This window comes from Panthera tigris, chromosome B3 (genome assembly GCF_018350195.1).
Source record: "Panthera tigris isolate Pti1 chromosome B3, P.tigris_Pti1_mat1.1, whole genome shotgun sequence".
NCBI classification, from domain to species: domain Eukaryota; kingdom Metazoa; phylum Chordata; class Mammalia; order Carnivora; family Felidae; genus Panthera; species Panthera tigris.
Window position 1 is genome coordinate 110,711,703 of NC_056665.1, and position 7,708 is coordinate 110,719,410.

Consider the following 7,708-nt stretch of genomic DNA (forward strand, 5'->3'; position numbering starts at 1 on the left):
AACCATTTTCCTACCTACAAGGAAGCCAGTCTCAGAAGCCAGTACACACAGACTCCCCGACTCACTAAGAAGCATGGCCAGAACCCTGATCACCCCTCTCCTGCAGTTTGCCTTGCTTCTGGGTTTTTCAGCTACGTGAACCAACCTGAGGTGGATTTACTCTTACTTGCAACCAAAAGCATCCTAACACATACAAAACTCTATTCGTGAAAGTTCTTACCTGCTGCCTGAAGGGCACGGATCACCCTTGCCACATCCACCCAAAGAATAACCCCTAAGAGAGTTCCTCCTGGTCTATTGCCTCTCCTCATTTGATCCTTGACTCAACCTCATGAGGTGGGTGAGGCAGCCGTATTATCTGCGTTTTACAACTGTCGAAACAGGTCAGAGAGCTTAAGTGAATCACCCAAGGTTTCTGGCGATCAAGGAGTGGAGTCTGAACCTGAACCCAGACCTGCTGCCCAGGAGCTTCCATCCCCCCAGGTGTCTAAAGGAAGGTGGAGTGCGTGGTCTTGGGGATGGAGGCAGCACCGAAACGTGTGTGGGTTACCTCCGGGGCTGGATGACAGGGACCCCGAAGGCCGGCCCCCATCTTTTACCAGGACGAGCATGCTGACAGCAAGTGGCCGGGGCAGGCTGGCCTCGCTCTTCTACCCCGTCTCCTCCTCTGCCAAGTCTTCAGCATAGAGCGACGATCCCCACACCAAATGGGTGCCACCCCAGTGCAGAGCGAGGCTATAGTGAGTCAGTCTTTCTGGTAGCTCTGAAGACAGCCCGCCCCCTGCAGCCTGGCCCAGCCTGCCTAACCGGTTCCTGGACTGGACATCCTCTTTCACTTCCCGGCAACTCTGCTTTTCACCAGCTGGTGCAGGAGGGTCAGAGAACGAGGCCAGGTGGCCGATGCTCCCCTCCCACTGCTTGCGTACGTCCAAGAACAGCCAGGCAGGCGGGGACACAGTGCTCATCGCTCGCCTGGCTTAATGGAAAACTTTCCCTGCCCTCTGCCCCTCCTGCATAAACACCGCTCCTGCAAAATAATCATAACGATGCATTTAAAAAAGACGACCTTTTTATTTTAGGATAGTTTTAGATGGACAGAAAAATCGCAAGGATAGTAGATCCCTATGTCCCTTAAGCCAGCTTCCCCCACTGTTGCCATCTTACGTGAATATGGAACATTCGTCGAAACTAATGAACCAATGTTGATACGTTACCATTAACTAAAGTCCATAGTTTATTTGAATAACTTAGTTTTTACCTAAATGCCCCTTTTCTGTCCCCAGATCCCATCCAGGACACCTCATTACATTCAGTCAACTCTCCTTAGGCTGCTCTTGGCTGTGACAGTTTCTCAGGCTTTCCTTGTTGTGGGTGGCCTTGACAGTTTGAGGAATACCGGTCAGGTATTTTGTAGATGGCCTCTCACTTGGAAATTGCATGAAAACATTCTCATGACTGGGGTAGGACTGTGCGTTTTGGGGGCAAGGCCACAGAGGCCAGGTGCCCTCTCATCACATCCTATCAAGGGTGCGTGTGGTCCACATAGCTTGTCCCGGGGGCTTTTACCCTTGAGACCTGGCTGAAAGCATGTGTCGGGCTATCGCACTGCAAGATTCCTCTTTCTTCCCCTTTCCAGACTGTGCCCTTTAGAAGGAAGTCCACGTGCACAGTACACATTTAAGGAGCGGAGAGCTATGCCCCACATCCTTGAAGGTAGGGTATCTACATAAGTTATTTGGAATTCTGTGGGAGGTTTGTCTTTTCTCCATTTATTTTTCTACTCATTTGTTTATATTGGTATGGACTTGTGAATACTTATTTAATGCTTTGGGTTATGTTCCATACTATGTTGTTTATTTTATTCCTCAAATTATTCCAGCTTTGGCCATTAACTCTTTCAGTTGGTTCCTGTGTCCCTTTGACATCTCCACACTTCCTTACTTATAAAATAGCGTCATCATCATCATATCCTCATTCTGTCGTCCCTTCTCTTTCAAGAAGTATGGGCCTGTTGATAATCGTTGACACTGGGTGACGGGTGCATTGGGGTTCAGTATACTATGCTCTTCAATCTTTGGTCACATTACATTCTGTCCAGAATAAAAAGTACTGCACGCTGGTGATCTTGGATGTGAGACTTCGTGCCATCTGCTGTACCTGTGTATGGCTTGAGCTGATAGGACAAAGGTGGTGATAGAAGCCTAGGACTTCAGCTCCCGAGTCAGAGCAGGCTAGATGTCATAGTCTGCTCAAGGGGAGGGCCAGGGAGACCCCGGGACTGTAGGGGGCTCTGCCCCCGAGGCATGCGGACTAAGTGCCTGGCAGGAAGGTGGGGAGGTTCCTGCAAGTGCACCCCCAGAGGGGGATGACAATGGTATGATGGAATGGGTACCCAGGAGAGCTATGCTGTGCTCCCGGGAAGGCTGACGCTTTGCTGGCTCATCCACTCAAGTCCTCCCCTCCCTCTTGGGAGCAGTGGTGGCCATGGTCTGGATGCCAAGCTAGCCAGTGAATGTGGTGGAATGTGAAGGGTGATCCTGTCCCCGCAGAGTGGAGGCTCTGGCCCACCTTCCCTTCACCCAAAGCCTCTGCTGGGCTCTTGTGGGGAGGGAGGAAGGGGAGCACACCAGAGCTTGGGAAATGATGGCCTGGCCCTGTTCCTTGTCCCGCCACATGCCAACTTTCTCATCGAGGGCCCAGCTTCAGAACTCCTTTGGTATCCATGTGCTTGAGTCTGGTTTCTACCTCCTCTGAGCTTTCTGCAGGCAGGGCCCAGGCTTCATTAGCTGCCTGAGTCTCCCCAGTGCCTGGCACAGTGCTGGGCGGAGGATATGGGCTGCTCAAACACCTGTGGGTTGAACTCAGGTAGAGGCAACCCCAGAAGTGACCTAAAAGTGTGCAGAAATGAACGTACACTGGGAGGCTGGAGTCCCTTGGCATGTACTCATTTGTGTATTTGTAGTGTACCCAGTGACAGACCAGGCACTGTGATAGGGGTGCAGCGGCGAGCATTAAGACCAGTCCCTGGCCTCATGGGAGCCCCCAGTTGGAAAATGCCTGCCTAAGTGTTCACGGCCCCGGACTCATTTCCTGCAGGGAAACCTAGTCAAGCTGTTTGAACCAGAGTTCCTCTAGCTGAAGTCTCCCGCTGGCTTTGTGGTAGGTATTTGCTGTGGACGTGACATTCCTTCTTTCAGCTGGCTGGCCTTGCCGTGGCCTTTGGCCTAAAGCCATCGGCCACTGTCCTTTAGCTCCAGATCTGCCCCTGCCACCTCCGAGCTGTTGATGGCACCGGGAGATAAGAAACAATGAAGCTCTCAAGCATGTGCGTGGGAGCCACATTGCCAGCTGGACTCCTCCGGCTGGTGAGGAGGGAGGGCGTGGGCAGCAGCTTTGCACGCCCATTTGGTTATTTCTTGAACCAGACTTTGCACGGCTCATTGGGCCCTTGCAGGAGCCAGCTTATGGAGTATGTACCTTTCTCTACTGGCCTGCTATGGTAGCCGTCAGCTTTCTGGTTTTCTTGGCAGGAGGCTCAAACTCTTAACCATGTTCGGCACTGGGGTGGAAGGTTCTGGCACAGATTTCTCAACGTTGGATCCTTGATTCTTCCCCCTCCCCCGCCCACGGCCTTTAATTTACTGGGAAAAATTAATAGACACTGTGCTGGACAATTTTGCCCAGAGAAGGCTCTATAGGTATGAAAGGACCCCACTTCTGCCATGGACATCAGAGGAAAACAATCCTAAATGGGGCCTGGCAGTCAGAACAGGCCTGCTGGTGCAGCTGGCATCCAGCACAGGGCACAGGAGGGAGCCTGCCCAGCTGGTTGTGAACTGTCCAGGGCCACCTGTTCGGCTCTTTTCTAGACACGCCCATCCTGCTGGGTGTGTGTGTGTGTGCACAAGGTATACACGTGTCAGCCAGTGTGAGCGGGAGCCCGTGGGCCCTGGGGTCTAGTCGTCAGACCACGTGGAGCCAACAGGCTAGGCTGTGCCCGCCTCACCCCTCCAGGCAGCTCTGCTCATGGTGCCCCGGGAGGGAAGGCTGAAAAACAAGGGCTCAACCACTATCGTAACCAGGCCCTGGCAGGAAACATCCAGCAGTCACAAGATGGGCTTTTGCAGTATCTCTGGGCGTGGCATGGTGTGGGCCAGCAGGCACTGCAGAAATCCAAATTAAAACCAGAATGGAGAACGGGGAGAAGTAACCGGTATGGTAATGGTAAATGGTTCTGATCCAGCCAGCAAGGATATATTTCATTTCCCAAGTCCAGATTTTTTCCACAGGGAATAGATCTGTGGTGTTGCTAGAGTTCCATCAGAAGTCACCCCTTGGTATGCAACATGTATTTACTTCCTTTGAGGAATTTAAATTCCTTAAATTTAAGTAAGTAAATTTAAATTTACTTTCCTTTAAGGATTTTAATGCGCTGAAAGATAGAATTTATTCACTCCGTATTTCAACAAAACACAAACAGAAATGGTTGCACGGCCCAGGACCTGTGATGGCAGCCAGACCTAAGTATATCGGAGTACTCACCAAGCGCCGGGCACAGTTCAAGGACTTTCACACTTAGGCCTTTACGCCTCACAATGGCACTTTGTGCCACTGCTGTCTTCATGTTGTGCCTCAGGAAACCAGGGCAGTGTCACCCAGAGCCAATCCAGATGGGCAAGTTCAGAGCCTGTGGCCTAACCTAGCCAGTCAGACGCTAGCCCTGAAGCTCCTCGGGCTTCCCGCCCCACCCTGACCCTGATGAAGCAGTGACGACACTTAGCAGCTGGTGATGGTTTGCTGGGAGAGCCTCCAAAACTCAAGTGGGGGCCTGCCTGATGCCGTCACTCCGGTCCTGGGTACGGTTAAGCCTGCTTATCCAAACTTGTCCAGGAATAGGGTATTTGGCCAATTTGACTTCTACCTCAGGAATTAACTAGAAAATATTTTTGTTGTTGTTGTCTGTCCCCTTCCCAAGGACAGCCCGGCGCTGTACGAATTAGTCCGTGCCTTAGTAAAACCCCAAATGCTGAAGGACGTCTGTCTTTGCCTGTTCATGATCCACGCTTCAGGACCCTTCAGAAGGGGCCCAGGTCTCACCATGGGTTTTGGGTACGGCCGATGTAGAGGTTGGCAAACTCCCGCTCCCTACCCGGGTTTCCTCCTCAGGCTAGAGAAACTGTTTTGAACAAAGAAAGGCTCTAGTTTCGTGTTCCCGGAGGCTGTCCAGAACGGAGCCTGGCAAACAGTCCTGAGACACTGCCTTGCTCTGGCTGGCCTGTAGACCTGCCCGGCAACCAGAGAGGCGGCCGCCAGCGTGTGGCATAAAAACGGGTGTGGCCCCGTGCCATCGCCTTTGCTCGGGGCTTCAAAAGTGGGTGGCTAGACAGCCCTCAGCCGGCCCTCAAGAGTGTAGAGCCCCAGTGGGACAAGGGCAACATCATCAAGGCAGTCCTGTCAGGTGGATGGCTCCCCAAACCCCTCTTCCTTCCCTCCGCTTTTCTCCCAAGTGCAGTCTTAAAAAGAGCCTGGCCTCACACCCACTTGGCTAATTCAGCTCGGCTGTGCCTCTTTCCCCAACAGCTTCTTTTTGTTCTCTGCGTTATGTTGCTTTTGGGAGTCAAACCTTGTAAGGACAGGGCACATCTGGGGGGGGGGGGGAACACCAAGATACCCACCCTCACGTACTCCAGGGGAGGCTGACCGCAGGAGATAATGACCGCCAGCACCTGAGTGCTCCTGTGGACCCGAGGTCAAGCACATCAGAAGCATTCTTTCATTTAACCCTCACGGCCACCTTGTGAGGGTAGCACTATTATTATCCTCACTTCATGGATGAGGACACTGAGGCTGGGAGAAGGGACTCCCCGGAGACTACCAGCGACAGACAGAGCCAGGATTTTGAACTCAGGCAGTCTGCCTTCAGAACCCAAGCATAAAGTACTCTCTTATTAGAAACAGAATTCTGCTTTCTTGAGCCAGGGTCAGAGCTCCACTCCGATCATCTACTTAGTTTCGTTCTTCAAACTTCTCCCAGCTAAGATGATAACTCTGCGAGCTGAGGTAATTCTTTGCTAAACTCACAACTACTCTACATATGGGATTAGCATACCAAGAACTTTGAGGGAGCGCCTCAGTGGCTCAGTTGGTTGAGTGTCCGACTTTGGCTCAGGTCACGATCTCACGGTTTGTGAGTTTGAGCCCCATATCGGGTTCTCTGCTGTCAGCACAGAGCCCGCTTCAGATCCTCTGTCCCTCTCTGTACCCCTCCCCCATTCGCGTTCTCTCTCTCTCTCTCTCTCTCTCAAACATAAATGAAAACATTAAAAAAAAAAAATTTAAAAACTGGGCCATTTTAAAAAATAACCCTTGCATTCAGGGCAATCGTAAAGGTAGGAAAATATCAAGCTTACCATTGCAAAAGAACAAAGGGTGGCTTTCAACAGGACCCTCAGTGAAGCCACCTGCTGCAGTGACCAGGCAGGTCACCAGGTTCTCTGGCTTTGTGCGGGCCTGCCAGAGCACCATGACTCACTGTGAAAGCAACCCGTGGTCAAACTTCGGTGTCCTGGGGGGGTACATACACTGGCTTCCTAGACAGACCAGAAGAAAACTTGGCTAGGACTTTGGTTCATCCCCTGTAGCGAGCAGCTTGGGTCTCTTACCTTGCTTTCCTTTCCAGGCAGCTGCTCCCAGCGGCACCGGCTTTCCTCCACCACTTGCCAGTCTGCTCGGCATGTCAGTCAGTTGGATCACATTTTCCCCGGAACCAGCTATCCGTTGTGGCCCTTTTCTTCCAACTGGTTTACTGAAATTTTGAGAAGCCTAAAACTCAACTTCTTTGAAAGCCAGGCTCTCAGGGACATCACCTATCGTTGTGCTGGCTCGACTGGTCTTTGTCCTGTTCCCCACCTCCTAGGAGCCCAGCTGCACATTCCCTCCATGTCAGGACCACGTTTTCCTTCACCTGCAGCTTGCTTCTAAGGCCCACCCTGACCAAGCTAGCTGTGTCTGAGATTTATAATTAAGGCCGGACATATAAAGAGATATGGTAAAGGGCAATAAGAAAGAGGAAGGCATCCTAACTTAGAGGGCTTACTACCCTCTTCGACCTTATCACTCGACTTCGTTCCCATTTTCTTATTCTTGTCTCTTTCCTATCTTAGAAAGGAGTGCCTTTAATAAATGGGATGTTGTTCTCCCAGTATCCTTGGTTTCCTAATTGCAATCATGGTTTTGGGGGCTTGGTTTGGTCATGTTCCAAACTGCCTGTTGTAGAAACACAGCCTACGTGTCAACTCCCATTAACTAAAAAGAGATACTCTGAGTTTGACATCTGGTTGACAGAAGCCCCAGCATTACCATTCTAAAGAGAGGGACAAATCGAAGAACTGATTTAACTTCACTCCCTCCCTTGGTCTAGGAACAGCAGTATTTCTTGTCAGCCAGACAGGAAAACCAAAGCTGAGCTGTGTTCTGGCCATAAACTCTCCTCCTTTCGAGGTCAAACGAGTTGAGGCCAGTGTTGGTCCCTAGGCCGAGTAGAGCTAACTCGGTGCTGTTGAAGCCTCCTTTACCACTAGTGCTTGGCAGCTCTGCTGCCTCCTCTTACTGTGGTGGAACTCTCTAGAAACCCAAAGGACCTAGAGAACACCAGTCACTTCTGAACTGGGCATTCATTACCAGGAGAAACCCAAACACACAGCTCTGG

At 51.4% G+C, this 7,708-nt stretch overlaps 1 long non-coding RNA gene across 1 annotated transcript; it reads left to right on the plus strand.

Annotated features, from left to right (window-relative positions):
- The first annotated feature begins 3,252 nt into the window (after positions 1-3,252).
- Positions 3,253-7,196, plus strand: LOC102966221. Its single transcript, XR_006218919.1, has 2 exons — positions 3,253-4,856; positions 6,680-7,196. It is a non-coding gene; the product is annotated as an uncharacterized LOC102966221 (long non-coding RNA).
- Positions 7,197-7,708: the final 512 nt, after the last annotated feature.